The sequence below is a fragment of the Neomonachus schauinslandi genome, chromosome 10, assembly GCF_002201575.2.
Source record: "Neomonachus schauinslandi chromosome 10, ASM220157v2, whole genome shotgun sequence".
NCBI classification, from domain to species: domain Eukaryota; kingdom Metazoa; phylum Chordata; class Mammalia; order Carnivora; family Phocidae; genus Neomonachus; species Neomonachus schauinslandi.
The window spans coordinates 16,092,926-16,112,005 of NC_058412.1; positions in this window are offsets into that span (position 1 = coordinate 16,092,926).

Genomic DNA, 19,080 nt, shown 5'->3' on the forward strand with positions numbered 1-19,080 from the left:
TTTTCCAGTGAATTAGTGTAAAGTTGTTATATTCTCATAGCTTCCTTTTATCTTTTACATATGAGCATCTACAACTTCCACTCATTCCTAATGTGCTTTTTGTGGCTTCTCTTTTTTCCTTGATTAATCTTGGGAAGGTTTTTATTATATTCAATTGGCAACAAAAAGAAAAACGGAGGGGGGGCAGTTTGGGGAGCTGATAAATGCCATCTATTAGGTAACTATTTTTAATGCGCTCTATGCCATGCACTGATCCTAGCTAAATGCTGCTGATAGTTGGGGTGACCATATGCCCCAATTTATGTCTATTTTCAGGTATAATAATTAACAGCTCTCCCCTTTACTCTCAAAAGTACATGATCAACCTACTGATGGGTCAGAAAAAATTAAAGTTGAAATGTACAAGTGGTAGCCTTAGCAAGATAAATTTTGGTGGAGTGTTGAAGATGGTTGGAAGGGTTTACAAAAATGGAGGACAAAAACTGGAGACGGTGAGAGTTAGATGATTATTTTGAAGAGTTTTGCTATAAGAAAGAGAAGAAATGAGGTAGGAGGTAGAAGAGATGGAGTTGTTTGCTATTTTACCCATTTCTGCCTTTATTATTTTTATTTTTTCTTTCCACTTTCTATGGGCTTATCTGAGTTATTTCCTAGCTTCTTAGGTTAATGTGTAATGCATTTAAAACCACATATATATCTGTCCACGAACAAAACATATAGGTTCTGATATGGGTGCTTTCATTTTTATTATTTTTTAAACGATTTGAAATTTCAATTTTGACATTTTCTTTACCAATGAATTATTTAGAAGTGATTTAAAATATCTAGATGCCTGGATTCAACTTTTAAAAAAAATTTCTAGTTTTAATATACTATATTCAGTGAAGTGGTCTATGTATTTCTATATATCTTTTTAAAAAATTTATTGTAATTTTCTTAGTGGCCTTCTATAGGACCGATTTTTGTAAATTTTAACTGAGTAAATGAAAAAATTATGTATTCTCTGTTGAATATGAGTTCTATGCATATCTATTAGAATAAACTTGTTAATTATATTAAGTACTCTTGTAACTCATAGTACATCATAGTGGGAGACTTTAACAGACCTCTCAGATGTGGATTTGCTAATTTCCTTTTGTGATTTTACCAATTTTTCATGTACTCCAAAATGATGTTAGGAACATTTAAGTTCATGATTATTATATCTTCACGGTGAATTATTTAACAATGTGAGGTGTCCTTTTTTATTATGTTCAGTTAGCCAGCATGTAGTACATCATTAGTTTTTGACATAGGGTTCAACGATTCATTAGTTGCATATAACGCCCAGTGCTCATCAGAACACGTGCCCTCCTTAATACCCATCACCCAGTTACCCCATCCCCTCAACCCCCTCCCTCTGTAACCCTCAGTTTGGTTCCCGGAGTCCAGAGTCTCTCATGGTTTGTCTCCCTCTCTGATTTCTTCCCGTTCAGTTTTCCCTCCCTTCCCCTGTGGTCCTCACGTTATTCTTTATAATCCACATATGAGTGAAACCATATGATAATTGACTTTCTCTGCTTGACTTATTTCGCTTAGCATAATCTCCTCCAGTCCCATCCATGTTGATGTAAAAGTTGGGTATTCATCTTTTCTGATGGCTGAGTAATATTCCATTGTATATATGGACCACATCTTCTTTATCCATTCATCTGTTGAAGGACACCTCGGCTCCTTCCACAGTTTGGCTATTGTGGACATTGCTGCTATGAACATTGGGGTGCATATGGCCCTTCTTTTCACTATATCTGTGTCTTTGGGGTAAATACTTAGTAGTGCAATTGCTGGGTTGTAGGGTAGCTCTATTTGTGAAATGCACTTTTTTAAACTTGTAATCTTCCTGACTTTAAATTCTGTTTTGTGTGATATTGATGGTACTGTTAGTAGCTTTCTGTTAGTAGTTGCTGGGAGTAAGTTTTCAAACTTGGAGTAGTCATAGTTTCAACTTTCTCTAGTAAGCTGCACATGGCTGGATTCTTAAAATCCAACCTATTTTACCTTTTATAAAACAAACTTACCCAATTAATTTTTATCACTATTTGGATGTATTTAGACCTATTCCCGCCATGTCATTTTGTGTTTCCATTTGCCATCCTTTCTCTCATTTCCCTTTAGCCTTTCTATGGATTACTGGGATTTCCTTTGTTCTTTCATTTACTACTTTGAAAACCACACACATTTTATTTTTATGCTTCTAGAGGTTATGCTTAAATTTTTATCATAAGTTGTTAAATTTATATTTTTCTAACTGCATCTGAGGTTACGTACTATCTACCGATCATTTTTGATGAATCTTTGAATGCTTTTATTTTCCTGAATTCTTCATCAGCATCCCTGCCTCCATCTTCCATATCCCATGTTGACATAATCTGAAATTTTGGCACCAAAATTTTGTTTTTAAAAAATAATTTTTTGGGGCGCCTAGGTGGCTCAGTCTTTAAGCGTCTGCCTTCGGCTCAGGTCATGATCCCAGGGTTCTGGGATCGAGCCCCACATCGGGCTCCCTGCTCAGCGGGAAGCCTGCTTCTCCCTCTCCCACCCCCCTGCTTGTGTTCCCTCTCTCACTGTGTCTCTCTCTATAAATAAAATCTTAAAAATAATTTTTTAATTATGTCCCATAGAAAAAAATAGTTGTATTATTTTCCTGCTAACTACTGCAGCTTGTTGTTAAGTCTTGGATTCATTTTCTTTGTATATTCTCTAGTAGTTCTCTTAACTTTCAGACAGCACCTATTGAGTTGTTAAAACTCTGACTTTCTGGGTATTTGAAAAAAAATCTTATGTCATTCTCACATTTCAGTAATAATATGTCTGCATATAGATATTTAGATTTGAACTTCTTTGCTTTCTGCAAAGGAAAATATTGTCCAATGTCTTTTTTTCACCCAGCACTGTTGATGAAACACCTACTGCCAAATCTGATTAGAATTACTGTGAATAGTCATTTTCTCACCCTCTCTGGAAGCTTCCTCAGCTTCTCTTTATCCTTGTAGCTATTCTCATGCCTAGCATATTGACTGTGTATTTAATGTTATGAACTGTCACTACCTTTGTACATTGCCTTTTGTTTTGTGTGTGTGTGTGTTTATTTTAATCCTGCCGTATATTTGGTGGACCATTTCAATCTGAGGATTTATGCTTCTTCAACTATAAGAGGAAATTTTATCCTGTTATTTCCTCAAATTTTATCTCTCTTCTATCCTCATTATTCTCCATTAGATAGATGCTATAACTTACAGAACTTTCCTTCATGTCTCTTAAGGTTTCACCTTGTGCTTCATTCCAAGGCTGTCTTCCAGATATCTAATTTCCTTCTCAGCTGGGCCCATTCTTCTACTCCTATCTTTTGAATTTTTAATTTCAGTAATTATGTTTTTTTCCCTAAGGTTTGTGTTTGGTTTGTTTTATAGCAGACAGTTCCGATTGTGATGTCACGCTATGTCTGAAGACATTGAATTTGTGTTAAAGTCCTTTTCTTATCACTCTATTAATTTTTCATAATTATAATTCTTCTGTTGGGTTGTTAACTATTTTTCATGATGGCTTCATGCCAGATGTTGGTAATTTTGCCTATGGGCTCATCTTTGTGGCTCCGCTCCCCTGTCTGGATTCTCTATCCTTCTGGTCCCACAGCCAGCAGTCAGAGAGTTGTAGAAGTAGCTATTGAGGTTTGTGCTCCACAATGTTTTCAGGGTGAATGCGAAAAAGATGGGATGTATGCTGGGTGGGATATCTTAGAAGCCAATATTCTGGGTGTAGTCATTCCACTTGGGCATTTTCAGGCTCTGCTCCCCTTCAACATGACCCCTACCCAAGGACACACCTGAATGGATGTGGAGGAGGGGAGTGGGCTGCACATGGCACAAACAGCGTGGGTACCCCAAATCATGTCCGTGTCGTGTGCATTGAAGCCCTCCTCTCAGCACCTAGCTTCTACAACCTGAAGGCATGAGATAGCCCTGGTGATGCTTCTATCTTCTGTGAGATACTTTCCAAAAGGCTCCAGAACGAACTCCAGGCTGCACTTACCTCTTCAAACTTACCCTGTGTATTTTTAGACTCTCAGGAATTTTTCATAATTTTGATTAGCTAAAAATTTCTCTTTGACTTTACAGAATAAGGTATGTATTCTCATAGTCAAAAAATAAATTTAAGGCTTAGAGTAGAAGGATTGAGAGGGTTGGGGAAGGAGGGAACATTGCTGTCTGCAATTAGTTTCCTAAGTGGAAGGCAAAACTTCTACTTTTACTTTGGGTTGTTTGCCTTTTTCTCATTGATATTAGAGATAGTAAGCAATTGTCACCTACATTGTAAATATTTGTTAAATATGCCTTTTAATTTTGTTTAAGATAACTTCTGAGATACAGAAATTTTACATTTTTGTGAGGACAGACCCGTCCATTTTCTACTTTAAGATTTCTGGATGTTGTGTTGTGCTCAGAGGGCCTTCCTAATACATAATTAAAACCTATTTTTATTATAGTGCCTTTTAATATTTCATGGTTCAATCTTTTGTGATTAGGTATTTTCATGTTTAGATATGGCTCCATCAGGGTTTTAATTATGTGTTTGGTGTGAGATTTGGTGTGTGTCCCATTCCCTTTTTTCTAAAATGAAAGTTTTTATTGCTAATGTCCTTCCCTGCTCTGTTAACTTGTTTTAGGTGGGTGGGAGTGTGGGAGTGGTTACTTTTTTTTAGTGCATAGGTCATCAACCCATAATGAGCCATATTGGTATTTGATGGATTGGACTGTACAGCACTTAGAGTTCTTGAACCTTGAGATGAATGCAGTACCTGCCTGGGATTTGGGGTCCTCTCTCTTGGTGAGCAGGTGAGTGTGAAGAAGAGCATGTATAGATAGTGAAGCCAAGGAAACTGACTGTGCCAGGGAGCACTGTCCACTGAAACAATTTTCCCGTTTTCCCTTTGGACAGATAGCTAGAGTCCATCTCCCGGCCTCTCTCACTGTAGAGCCAGGTGACTAAGTTCTCCAGTGCAATGTGGAAAATATTCATGCCGGGCCCATAAAAAGCTCTCATTTGTATTCCTCCATCGTCCTTTTTGAAGCTTGGATAAAAGTGATGAGGTTCAAGGAGATGGGGCCACGAGATGCAGGGATTCTGAATATGTGTAAGGCCGTATGGAGGAGAGCTTCGTGCTGACTGGCAACACTCGCCTTGGACTAACACTTAAGTGGGAAATAAGCTTCTTTGGTATCTGCCCAAATAAGACAGGAGATTTAAGTTTCTGGCAGATATGCAGAATTGAGTTAGAAAAGTTCCCCTCCATTCCTAACTTACTGTTGTTTTAATCAGGAGTGGGTGTTCACTTTTATTTGAAAAAATTTGACAACTACTTAGGGATAGAGAAGAAACTGATAGTTTCTCCAGAGTACCATAGAGACCTGATGCTTGAATCCCCCAATGTGATAAATCACAATTATTACATTGAATTTGTTTAACAATGTTAACATTTTCTAATTTATTTATTTTTGCTTTTATTTTTATTAATTCCTTCCTTCTAGTTTCCTTGGTTTTATTTTGTGTTCTTTTTCTAATATCTTGAGTGCAGTTCATTTTTTATTTGTTTCATTAGAAAGGCATTCAGGGCTATGAAGTTTCCTATATTCCACGAGTACTGATTCATAATATTCTTTTATTATTTGCTAAGCGATCTGTTAATTCATAAAGTTCTTCGTTAAATGAATTCTGTACTAAGAACTGACATTGTGTGCTTTATGCCAATCACTGATCAACAGAACATCTTTCCGTTTCTCCATTTTGGAGTGTTCTGGCCAATACTTTTCTTTTTGTAACTCATATCAGGGTAATGAGTAAGGAGCAAAGCAACCCCATATTCCTCTATAATACGTTTGGTATTTTTGAGGTATGGTTTTACCCATGCAAGTCTCTTAATAGGTAATTTATTTCTTTTTCAGTACTAATTGGAAAAATGTACAAATGTACATATGAGCTATAGCCATTTAAAACCTTTGAATTCTAAAATTATCAAAAATATGAAAGCCTTAAGCAATGAAAATCAGTATATTTGTCTTTAAATATTTTAATGGCTATATGTAAAAATGAAGTATCTTATTAATATGACATGGTGATATATGTTTCTTTCTTATCTTTATCTTTACAATTCCTTGTTGGATAGAAACTTAATATGGCCATAAAAAAACCTTTATATTATTTGCTATGGGGATTTAAACCTACATTTTCTTTTGTCTCCTCTGGTCATCTCATTATTAAAACCAAAGTTACATCTTTTTATGCATAGCGAATTTGTTCCTTAAGGGGCTATCAAATATCATTTTGGTCTATATTATCGTGGTTTAGAATATGGACTCTGGTGTCAACACTTATTAGCTCTGTGACATTTGGCAAGTTTCTTTTTCTTTCTCTGCTTCTCTTTCCTCAAATGTAGAGTGGGGATAACCATGGTCTTTACCTCATAGGAGTTTCCCAAGGATGAAGAGTTCAAAATGTAAAGTTCTTACAACAGTCCTGGGGACAATGTTAGTTCTGTGTACTTTAGCTGTTTTTATTATAATCTAGAAGCAATCACAGCTACCTTCTCTAAAATACCTCTTTTTTTTTTTTTTTCCTGATTTTCTTCTCATAGTTAAAGGGCCCTTTCTGTTTAAGGGACATTATATAACCACTTATTACAATCCCAGTGATATAGGTATTATTATGCTATATGAGAAGCTAAGAGAGTGACATGATTTTCAAACTCACAAGGCAGTACATGACAGAATTGGGACTTGACTTTATGTCTGTCTGTCACTTAAGTCCACGTTCTTCCCATTATATCGCTCAGCCTGATGTCACCACTCTATAAAATCCACCACCATAACATTTTTCTGCCATTACCAAGCCAGAGCTTCATCCTGTACTTACAGCACCAAGGTGGTATCTCTGTAGCTTGTCTAAGACAATAGATAGCCCAGCACTGTTGACCTGGAGTCGTGGTCACACTGCTCCTGCCTGATGCAGGACATTTAGTCTCTAGCACCACAGAGAGGAGAATGTAGACATTAATGGTTTACTGCTGCTTATCTCAGTTGACTGCAGATAATTTGTCAATCAATACCTGGCCTTTTGATTTTCTCTGTGCCGTCTCTCCCAAGTCCCCCGTTTCAAATAAATGTTGAGGATTGCCTGTCTCTAGCTCTCTGGATAGACTCTCGGCGTGAAGGCACTACACAATATTGCATGGGATTCCTGGAGTTCATGTAGGAACAGGAAGAAAATGGGTGTTTTCCAAGACAGAAACTGGAGGGGTTTGTTGCTGGGAAAATGCTTCCTAGGCCTGAAATTAATTAAGGCTTTGATTGTGTCCATTCAAAGACCTATGCCCAGTCTAGGTCCACGAGGCCCGCATTCTCTGGTCATTCTGATCCCGCACACTCACTACCACATCCTCCCACTTCTCAAAGCAGGCTCCAATCACAGAGTGCTGCCCATTAGACTAGATTGTTTTATATATTGTCCAGTCTCTCCAATCTTTCCTTTTATATTTGTATCCCCCATATCCTCTGCCAAGTGGGGACCATGTAATGACCATTATCTTCTTTATTTTTTTCATTGTGGTAAAATATACATGACATAAAACTTACCTTTTTAACCATTTTTTAGTATATAGTTCAGTGGCATTAAGTACATTTACATTACTGTGCAACTGTCACCACCGTCTATCTCAAGAACTTTTTCATTATTCCAAACTGAAATTCTGTACCCATTAAACAGCAAATCGCCAGTATTCCCTCCCCCAACCCCTGCAATCGGCATTCTACTTTCTGTTTCCATGAGTCTGACTATTCTTACATATGTGACACCAGTCATAACAATCTTTTGTCCTTTTGTGTCTGGCTTATTTCACTTAGCATAATGTCTTCGGGGTTCATCTGTGTTGTAGCATGTGTCAGAACTTCATTCCTTTTTAAAAAATATTTTATTTATTTTTTTGAGAGAGAGAAAGATAGAGAGCATGAGCGGGGCGAGGCCAGGGGGCAGGGAGAGGCCTCCCTGCTGAGCAAGGAGCCTGAGGTGGGACTCGATCCCAGGACCCCGAGATCATGACCTGAGCTGAAGGCAGATGCTTAGCTTGCTAAGCCACTGAGGCACCCTAGAACTTCATTCCTTTTTAGGCTGAATAATATTCTATTATATGCATACACTGCATTTTGCTTGTCCACTTGTCCATGGTGGACATTTGGGTTGCTTCCACTTTTTACTACTGTGAATAATGCTGCTATAAATATTTGTGTACAAATGTCTGTTTGAATCCCTGCATTGAGTTCTTTGGGGGTATATACCTAGTAGCAGAATTGTTGGATCATATGGTAATTCTGTGTTTAATTATTTTGAGGAGGCACTATACTATTTTCCAGTGTTGCACCATTTTATACCCCCACCAGCAATACACAAAGCTTCCAATTTCTCCATATCCTCCCAACATTATTTTACCATTATTCTTTGGACTTAATCCTCAAGACAAGTAAATAATTATTACTCTATCTAACATCTTTATTATAATCCACAGCTGACAATTTTTTTTTTTGCAGATATTAGCCTTTGAACTTTAATAATAATTTTTGGTTTAAGTATTATATTACAAAAGCAGAAATTGAAGTTCAGAGGTGTTGCAAGATCACCCAAGATCACAAAGCTAATATATGGAAAAGTCAAACACACAAACTTTATTCCTGATTCTTTTTATTATTTGGAGAATTAAACAGTCTATGTTCTTTGAGATTCTCTCCTGCAGACTCTGTTCACTGGAATCAAAGCAAAAGGAAAGCTCCTACATTGAGAAAAGATTCCAAAAAAAAGGTATCTGCTATTCTCCCATATGTCCTAAGGTATTAAAGAAAATAAATGGCTTCAATAAGTGGCAGGAAGGACTTAGGTTAGATATTAACTGGGTGGCTGATGTTGGTGAGACATTGAAAAAGATTACTAAAGGATACTTTGAGATAATTAAAGTCCTGAAAAATGCTATGGGTTGGATTCCATCCCAGTACATGTCTGAGGATGCATGCAGGAAGTGATTCAATGAATCATTGTTAATTCTTTGAAAGCAAGGGGATAAATGGGATGTCCTCACATAGTTCTATGAGTGATTTTCTGATTCTATAGCAAAGATTCTACCGAATGCATCTGCAGTACTCAGGAATGGTGTTCTTTGGTGTTTGGGGATGGATCTTTGTTTTCTTGACCCTTTCATCCTTGATCTTTGGAGAATGCGGACTCCCTCACTCAATTCCATTTCAGACCCAGAGCTGGCCAGAGCCTCAGGGGAGAGGTCAGATATGACCTGACTCACCTGGGGTCTTGAGCTACTACTGGGGCAGTTATTTTTCTACACTACTGTTGATTTGGTTGCACTCTGTTCCCCAGGGAGATTTGAAGGTGATGCAGTTTTGGCCTGAGATTAAAGGGGGGCAGTTTCGGTGGGTTTATGGGTCATCAGTGCTGTGGCATGAAGAAGGGACAAGGTAGCTGGTTTAAGACAGTAAATAGCGTAGCTTTTCCAACAGGCCAGCACTGTTGATGTGGAGTAGTGATCACACTGCTCCTGCCTGATGTAGGACACTTAGTCTTTGGAACCACCAAGCAGAGGAGAGTTAGAATGTAGAGCAGGGGAGAGTTCTCGGAGATGACCCCATCCAACCAACTCTGTCACTGTGCAGATGACAAAGCCAAGAGAGATGTCAGTTATTTTTCTTTTACATTTCAGAGTTGGAAATTGAAGAATGCAATGGAAAGCAAGATGAACAAGGCAAGGGTGTGTAGCCACCAATCCCGGATCCAGGGAGCCATTACTGGTAAGCAGACCTGCCTTCAGATGTTCCACAGGGTCTGCAGAGTTTACAGGACAATTTAAGAACACTCCAGACCAAATATCATCTCAATAAATACATGGAATTAAGGCCAACAGAACCTGGCTTAGCACTTAGCTCATCTTCCTTGACACCAGAACTCCTTTCTAAGCCCCAGATTACTTCATATAATGTTAGGAAACGCCCTCCATAGTTCTGCCTCGTTATCTCTGCAGGGCAGCTGGTGGCTTCTATAGGCAGCCCTCACCAGTGCAAGATCAATACAAGTCCACAAACCTCAATCACTCTGTTTTCACCCACTCTAGGTTGCTTTCTCTCTAACGTAATTGCCTGAATTTCAGTGTCTGTGATAAGAACTCAAGGGTAATATCACACATCTCTGGAATCCCTCCACCGGTTATGAGCTGTGCCCTGCAAGTGAGGATAGTAGGATTTGGCCAATTATGAGTGCAGGGTTTTCCTGGCACTGCCCTGACCTGTATAGAGAACGTCATGCTGTGCACACTCCTTGGAAGCTGGCCTGATTTCACAATTTTTCACACCTATTGTAATCTACTCCTATCTCACACAAGGGCCCTGCCCAAGCATGTTTTGATGTTTTATGTCATAAGTTGCAAAATTCAGGATTGAAGCATCAAAAGTAGAAATCCACATTTTTCTTTCTTATTCTGTAAGATTTAGCATGTTAGTTTTCTTTAAGTGCAACAGAGTATGGTGAACAAAATGTGTTGTGGTGGATTATGAAAGTGTTTTCCTTTTTCACTGTGTTGTACACCTGAAACTAATATTACACTGTATGTTAACTAACTGGAATTTAAATAACCTAAAAAATTTTTTATGCAATGAAAATTTATTATATTTATGAATCAGATAAATTTTTTAAAGAACCCTTCTAGGTGTAGTAGGAGTTGTGGGGCCTCTGAGGGGTTTTGTGACGTTCGATCTTAGTCACTCCCTCACTTCGGTGATGAAGTGAAGCACTATGACTGCCGGGCTGTTGGCTATATTGGGGTTTTATGACTCAATGAAAGATCTAAATTCATCATCATTAAAAATATATCTGTAGAGGGCGCCTGGGTGGCTCAATTGGTTAAGCGACTGCCTTCGGCTCAGGTCATGATCTTGGAGTCCCAGGATCGAGTCCCGCATCGGGCTCCCTGCTCAGCAGGGAGTCTGCTTCTCCCTCTGACCCTCCCCCCTTTCATGTGCTCTCTCTCTCTCTCATTCTCTCTCTCAAATAAATAAAATCTTAAAAAAAAAATATCTGTAGAGCCTGGGGGATGTTTCAGATACTAGCTTTATTGTTTCAAAACCCTAGATGTGGAGCTGGAATGTGCCAAGAAATCTCTACTTGAGTTGGAGGGAAAGCAGGTGGTCCTTCAGGAGGGGAGGAGGTGGGGGGATGAACATTCCTTGGTTTCTGCTTCTTTGGTGTTTTCCTCAGTGTGACTAACTAAAATGCTCTTTGTTCTTTGTTCCAGAGTTAGAGACATCCCTGCCACGTGGCACATAGATTTATAACTCTGAGCAAAGGTTTCAACAAATACGATTTCTTCACTCCAAAGTCCATCTATTTGTGCTCCCTGAAATAAAGAACAGAGTATTTCTGTCTGCTGGTCTCTAATCCCAGGAACCTTGGCAGCAGAGGCAGGGGGAGTTCCAAAAGGTCTTCTTATAGCTCTGGAGATAATGACTGGCTCAAACAAGCTGGCACTGCATGGGGACACCCATGGACCTTATTTCTCTCTCTCTCTCTCATTTTTCTTTTTTTCAGGCTGACATAGTGTCTGCACTGACACAGGCAGTCCAGAAAAAAGAAACTGTGTCTTTTATAACTTTTACTTAAGTGGGATAAGTGGAAAGATCATAACTGAAAGATTTGTTGAAGACACACTTCTTATCCAGACAATCCATTGTAAGGTTGCAATTAAAAAGTTCTACGAGGAGCAAGAGATTAAAAAAAAAAAAAAAAAAAACAAAATCTGGGATTAGGTTTAATGACCTGGAATATGCAAGGGACATGATAAAATTTCTGATTCCATATCTGGGATGTGGGTACGTGATCTGAGACATACATCAGACTCTTCAATGGCTATTGAAGCCATTGCCCCCCACTACACCTCCTCCCATGAAGACAGGCACTAGGGAAGGTGCTTGAATTCTTTCAGGGCCTACGGCTGTCACGAAGCAATTTGTTTCTTTAACATCTCACATATAGATGGCTGAAATAACATGGAAAGCTCACCTGGATGCCAGACTGGGGAAGTGCAGTTCAAATGTCCCAAGTCCATGGGACAATGTTTCCTGGAAAACATTTGACTTGAAGCCAATGTAATGACACTAAATCTACTCCAGGGCACAATTTTGTATAAGGCATCCATTTTGGAGCCCAGCCCAAATACTAGTGGAATTCAGCATTACATTACAATCTGACTTACCACAAGGTCTTGCAGCAGAGTCCAGGTATGGTAACCTTTGAATTACCTAATCTGGGAAGGAGTCAGTTGGTCTATGGAATACCTGAAAATGAAACACTATCTACCAGAGATGGGAACGTATGCCCGCCTAGAAACTCTGTTAAGACACCCCTTGAAAACTGAAAACCATAAAAATACCAACAATGTCTTGGTTCTTGTGAAGTTCGCTGTCTTGTGATGAAAGAAGATAAAAAACAACAATCTTAGGTAATTTAAAGTGGCATAATTAAGAGTATATCCAGGGCACTGTCAGAACACAGAATAGGGATGCCCTTATCCAGCCAGATGATGAAGGCCAGGGAAGGCTGCCACTCTATCTAGTTATAAGAAATTCAGGGTACAGTTAATGCATCTTGTGTTGAAGATGACATTTGTCCTCCAAATAACTCGGACTCTTCCCAGAACCATTCCAAAGGCCTTAGCTTTTCTCATAAATGCTCTATGTATTTGTTAAACTACATCCTCAGTGAATGGAAGGAAGGTCAGAACTGTGTCACTGCTTTGTAACCTAAAGTCTTCTGCTTTGTCTACTGAATGAGTTTCTGAATTAATATTCCTCCCTACACATTTTTCCTTTAAAAAGCCTATTCTTTCCTGCCTTGTAATCTGAGTCCCTACTTCTCTGTACATCATTCTTCACAGATCTCTATCTAACCACTTAGACAAACTGATTTCATTTGACATTATTTATTCAGGACAATAAAAGAAAAATTGCCTTAGATGGACTTTTTTTGGTTTACATTATGAAAAATTTTACCTCCCTTGATATTTGCTGCTTTTCTTCCTCATCTGCACACTCCCTGTAGGTCTCCTAAATGGTCCATGCTCAAGCTGTGTAAGTTTGGCAGTTATCTTCAGTACCAGGTCTCTCTTTGTAATGGAAAACCTAGAAATGTTTTCATTTCCTGTAAAGTTATCTGAGTCAGATAAGCTGAAAGCCAGAGAACGGGCTCTGTCTGGGGTTGCTTGGAGAACTCAAGGCCCTAAAAGTGAATGTCCTCTTCTCATTGCTTGACAGAGCTATTTATCTTCCATGACTTAGCACTTTACATGCAGGACAGGGTCTGACTGGCCTGACTTGTGACAATATTAGGTTAGAAAATCTTTTATCCTTTCATCTTTTCTCATTGGCAATTTTCATGAGTCCATTATTCCTATCGACTAGAGAGGAACTCAGGAATTACAAGGATGGGCCCTTGGAATTGCTTTCTGCGGTTATGCAGAGTATCTTCTGAATGCATTCACTGTCCTACAATGGAGCTCGTAGAGTGGAAGAATTTAAGAATTTATTATTGAGTAAGGGCCAGGTTTAAAATTGTTCAGCCTGAGTTTGGATGCAATGCAGGGTCACTTCAATTATCTTGGAAATGAGAATGCCAGTAACCAGTGGAGAGACTATTCTGGAATAAGATAATAACATTATCCAAAGCCACTTACAGTTTAATAATAAATATTTTGTACCAATTGATATTATCATGCAGATTTTCTTGTTAGATCTGCTTATAGAGTGAATTACACCAACAGAGGTTTTAACAACTCTGTTGAGATACAATTCCCATACCATACACTTCATCCTGTTAAAGTATATAATTAACAGATTTAGTATAATCATAGAATTGTATAGCCATCACCACAATCTAATTTTAGAACATTTCCATCACACCAAAAAGAAACCCCATAACCATTAGCTATAACCAATCAATGTCCTCATTTCACCCCAGCCCTAGACAACTGCTAAAACTACTTTTTTTTTTTTTAAGATTTTATTTATTTATTTGACAGAGAGAGAGATAGCGAGAGCAGAAACACAAGCAGGGGGAATGGGAGAGGAAGAAGCAGGCTTCTTGCCGAGCAGGGAGCCCGATGTGGGACTCGATCCCAGGACCCTGGGATCATGACCTGAGCCAAAGGCAGACGCTTAACGACTGAGCCACCCAGGCGCCCTAAAACTACTTTCTATCCCTATTGATTTGCCCATTACAAATCTTTCATATAAATGGGATCATATAGTATGTGGTCTTCTGCGACTGGCTTATTTAATTTAGCATAATGTTTTTAAGGTTCATCCTGTTGTAGAATATATCAGGGCTTCATTCATTGTTATTGCCAAGTAATATTCCATTGATAGATATACATTTGTTTATTCATTCATCAGTTGTTAGACATTTGGATTATTTCCACTTTTTGGCTATTATGAATAATGTAGCTATGCAGTGTTATTTACAAAAGCCAATATATGGAAACAATCTGACTGTCCATGGACAGATGAATGGGTAATGAAGATGTGATATATATATATATATAGTAATCAGCCATAACAAAGGAAATCCTGCCATTAGCAACAACATGGATGAACTTCAAGACGTTATGCTAAGAAAAATAAGTCATACAAAGAAAGATAAATACTGTATGATCTCATATATATGTAGAATCTGCAAAACAAACAAAGGAAAAGAGATGTGTTCGTTACCAGAGGTGGAGGGGGGATTAGATGAAGGTGGTCAAAAGGTATAACTTTCAGTTATAAGATAAATAAGTGCTATGGATGTAATGTACAACATGATGACTATGATTAATACCGATGCGTGGTATATATGGAAGTTGTTAGAATAAATGTTAAGAGTTCCCATCACAAGGAAAATAAATTTATTTTTCTTTTTCTCTATTTTTTGTATTTATATGAGATGATGGATGTTAATTAAACTTATTGTGGTAATCATTTCAAACCTTATATGTAAGTCAAATCATTGTACCGTATACCTTAAATTTATAAAGTGCTGTATGTCAGTTATACATTAATAAAACTGGAAAAAACAATGCAGCTATGAACATTTATGTGTATATTAAGTGTTTGCATGGACATATGTATTCATCTTTCTTGGGTATACATCTAGGAGTGGAATTGCTGGACCATATGGTAACTCTAGGTTTAACCTGCTAAGAATTGACAAAAACCAGACAGCAATAGGATTTTTTCCTTAAGAAAGTGTTAGGGACTGACAATAAAAGGAGATCAAAATTGGGACTGAAGGGGGCTAACCCCAGCCAGACTGCTTTAAGTATCTTAATCTGGGTATAAAGGGTAGTAACAAAAAATATTTCCTAGACAACACTTAGAAAGCAAAGCTGCAAATAAACTTTCCATTAGTCATAACATCCCAAGAGCTTTTCTAATTCAGACAGGAAACTAGGTAGATTTTCTATTTTTGTAAATTATTTCTACATGGCATGTCTCAGAAGCACTTAGGGAAGACATTGTATAGATTTCACTGCCTAGAGTCAGATCGGAATCTTGTAAAACTGTGTTGTCCAATATAATAGCCATTAGTTATATGTGGCTTTTACAATTAAATTAGTTAAAACAAAATAACATTTAAAATTCAGGTCCTTAGGTGTACTAGCCACATTTCAAGTGCTCAATAACCACTTGTGGCTTGTGGCTACCAGGTTGGACATTTCCCTCATTGCAGAAAGTTCTATCAGACAGGGTTGTTCTAAAGCAATGGTTCTTAAATGGATGGTGATTTCAGCCCCCAGAGAAATCTGGCAATGTCTGGCAACATTTTGTTTTTTTACAATTTTTGGAAGGGAGGGTCCTACTGGTATCTCCTAGGCAGAGGCCAGGGATGATGCTAAATATCCTATAATGCACAGGACAGCATCCACAACAATTAACTATCCAAAAATGTCAGCAGTGCCCACGTTGAGAAACCTTAGCCTGCACAATGACCTCCAAACCTGGCTAGCCCTTTTAAAGAATCACCTGTTAGGCTTTTAAAAAAATACGTGTGTATGAGCCCTACCCCAGAGATTCTGATTAAGGCTTTATGAAGAGAATCCAGGGATCTGTATTGTTCAAGAGCTTTCCAAGTGATTCTTCTGATTGGCCAGATCCAAGAACGATTGTGTGAAAGTAGACTGACTCTCAGCTCTTAATTCAGATGAAAATCACCTGGTAAACATTAGCAGTACTCCCAGAATAGATTAATGGCTCCAAGGCCATTACCTCTTCTGTTTAATTTCTTCAATTACCTATCTCAATTAATGGGGTCATTAAGCACTTAAGACTTGCCTTAATTTTCTTCCTTTAAAAAAATTCTTTCATTCTGTGTAAATCCTGTTTGCAAATGATTACATCTTGTTAATTATTGTACACTTCCTGTTTACAAACAGAACAAGTGACCTAGAAAATGGTTGGCAGCTGTCTTTGTTCGCTGGTGTTTAATGGGAAATAGTTGAGCAAACAGGCGCATGGGCCGTGTTGGTGATTTGGTACACGTCATCGCCCATTGCTCTGCTACCAACTAACTAAATATATGGAAGTGGGATTTCATTTTAAATGGTCTGGAGTTGCATACTTTAAGTTCAACATAATTCTGCTGAACTTAGGAAAGTATAAAATGAATTAATTTTAGCTTTAAGACTTTTTTTCTATTTTCCATCATTCTGTAATAAATGACAAAAAGGGAACAGTCCTTGCTCTTAAACCTAAAAGGTAGTAATGGAAAATGAGACCTGAACACATGTATCTGTAAGAATAGATGTTAAATATTCTAAGAGGGTACAAATTTGAAAGGAACGGATCCTTCTGGCTGGAGAGAGCTGGGAAGTTTTCATGGAGTAGCAGCACCTTTGGCTTTCCCTTCACCTATTCGATATGTTGGCTAGGTCCACCATGTTAGGAGTCGGGGATAAGTTGGCACAATCCCCCTATTTATGGAATTCCATTTCCTGGAGGCTAATTAGTCAGTTAGCAATTATTTACTGTGAGCCAAGCATACAGATGGGTGATGATGATTCCAAGTGATCACTGTTAAGATAGGGGAAGGACATGGTACAGTTTATTACAGGCTGGATTTTTATCGCACGGAATCCTCCTTTCTAAGCACAGACGTATCTCTGACCTCACTTGCAAGGCCAGGATCATAGGGCGCTCACTCACTGTCAGCGATAATTTAATCATGCAGCAATTTCTGTTTGTTGACATGCTGCCATTACCCGGTGGATCACTAGGGTTGACTGGCATCCTCTAAGGGATCAGTACAGAAGTGTAATTAAGAAACCACTGGCCTGATCCTCAGTTTGTTAATACCTCTGAGGACGTTTTCTGAGAGAACTAATATTGTTAGTTCCAGGTTTGCAAATCTGGAAGCTGTGTCAATTGTGAGATTCTTCAGGAATATGATTACTATGTACTGCACTTTGTGGTGCGAAGTTTATATGGCTGGCTTTATTCAATCTCAAAATGATGTCAAATTGTAAAACATTTTAAACATATCAAAATTACAGAAAATAATATAACAGGTACCTATATGTACTCCGCATAATGCCTAGAAGATCATAACATTTTGCTTTTTTTTTTTTTTTTGCGTTCAGTTCTGTCTCTGTTATTTTCTCTGGGACATAAATGAAATAAAACATTAAAGATATAGCTCAAGTTCCCCTTGCACCCCACCACCCATTCCTTCAGGCTTTCTTCCTGCCAGAGGAAACCAATATCTTAAAGCTGATAAATTAGCAGTCTAATTCTCATGTATTAAATTATAATTTAAAATAAAAATTTAAAAATTTTTCTAAATGTGTAAGCGTGCATAAACAATATATACTATTGTTTGTTTAGTGTTTACACAAATGTACAATATTGGACATAGTCTTTTTCAACTTATTTTAATTCAAAGTTATATTTTCAAGATACTTAGATATATATAGATTCAGTTCATTCATTTTCTTTTTATTTATTTTTATTAACATATAATGTATTATTTGTTTCAGGGGTACAGGTCTGTGACTCATCAGTCTTACACAATTCACAGCGCTCACCATAGCACATACCCTCCCCAGTGTCCATCACCCAGTTCATTCATTTTCACTGCTGGACAGGAATCCATCCATTTCACCTTGCCAGTAGTTCAGGTCTCTTTTCCCTATAATGTTCTTTATGTGCCTTTTCTTGTCTTTTTTTTAAATTTAAATTCAATTAGCCAACATATAGTACATCATTAGTTTTTGGTGTAGTGTGCAATGACTCATTAGTTGCACATAACACCCAGGGCTCATCACTTGATCGGTTCTGCAAGAGGTCTGTCCACCTGATTAGTTTTTTCAAAGATAGGTATTTATTTCTTTATTTATAGGAATTTATTGTTTTTTTTTCTATTTCATTACTTCTTGTTCTTTATCAGTTTTGAGGGTCTAAAATGTTCTATCTTTATTTTTTGTCAGTTTTATTGAAGTACAGTTCACATACAATAAGATTCACTGATTTTAAATATATAATTCAATGAGTTTTGGCAAATGCATATAGTGGTGTCACCACAAACACAATCAAGAACATTTCTATCACCCCCAAAACTTCTCTCATGCCATTTTGCAGTCAATTCCTTCTCTTCTACCCATGAGCCCTGTCAATTACTCTTCAGCTTTCTGTTGGTATAGCTCTACTTTTTCTAAAATTTCATGTACATATAAAAAAAAGTGTATAATTTTTTTTTGCATGCCTATTTTCAGTTAGGATAATGCTTTGAGATATATCCATGCTGTTACATGTTGCCATAGTTTGTTTTTAGTGCTATGTAGTATTCCATTTTCAAAAGAGACTCTCTTCTGTTCCATGATCTATGTGTCTACATCAATCAGTGTCTTGGTTAGTTATAGTTTCAGTCTTAAAATCTGGTAGAGTAAACCTTCCAATTTCATTTTTTTAATCTTTTAAT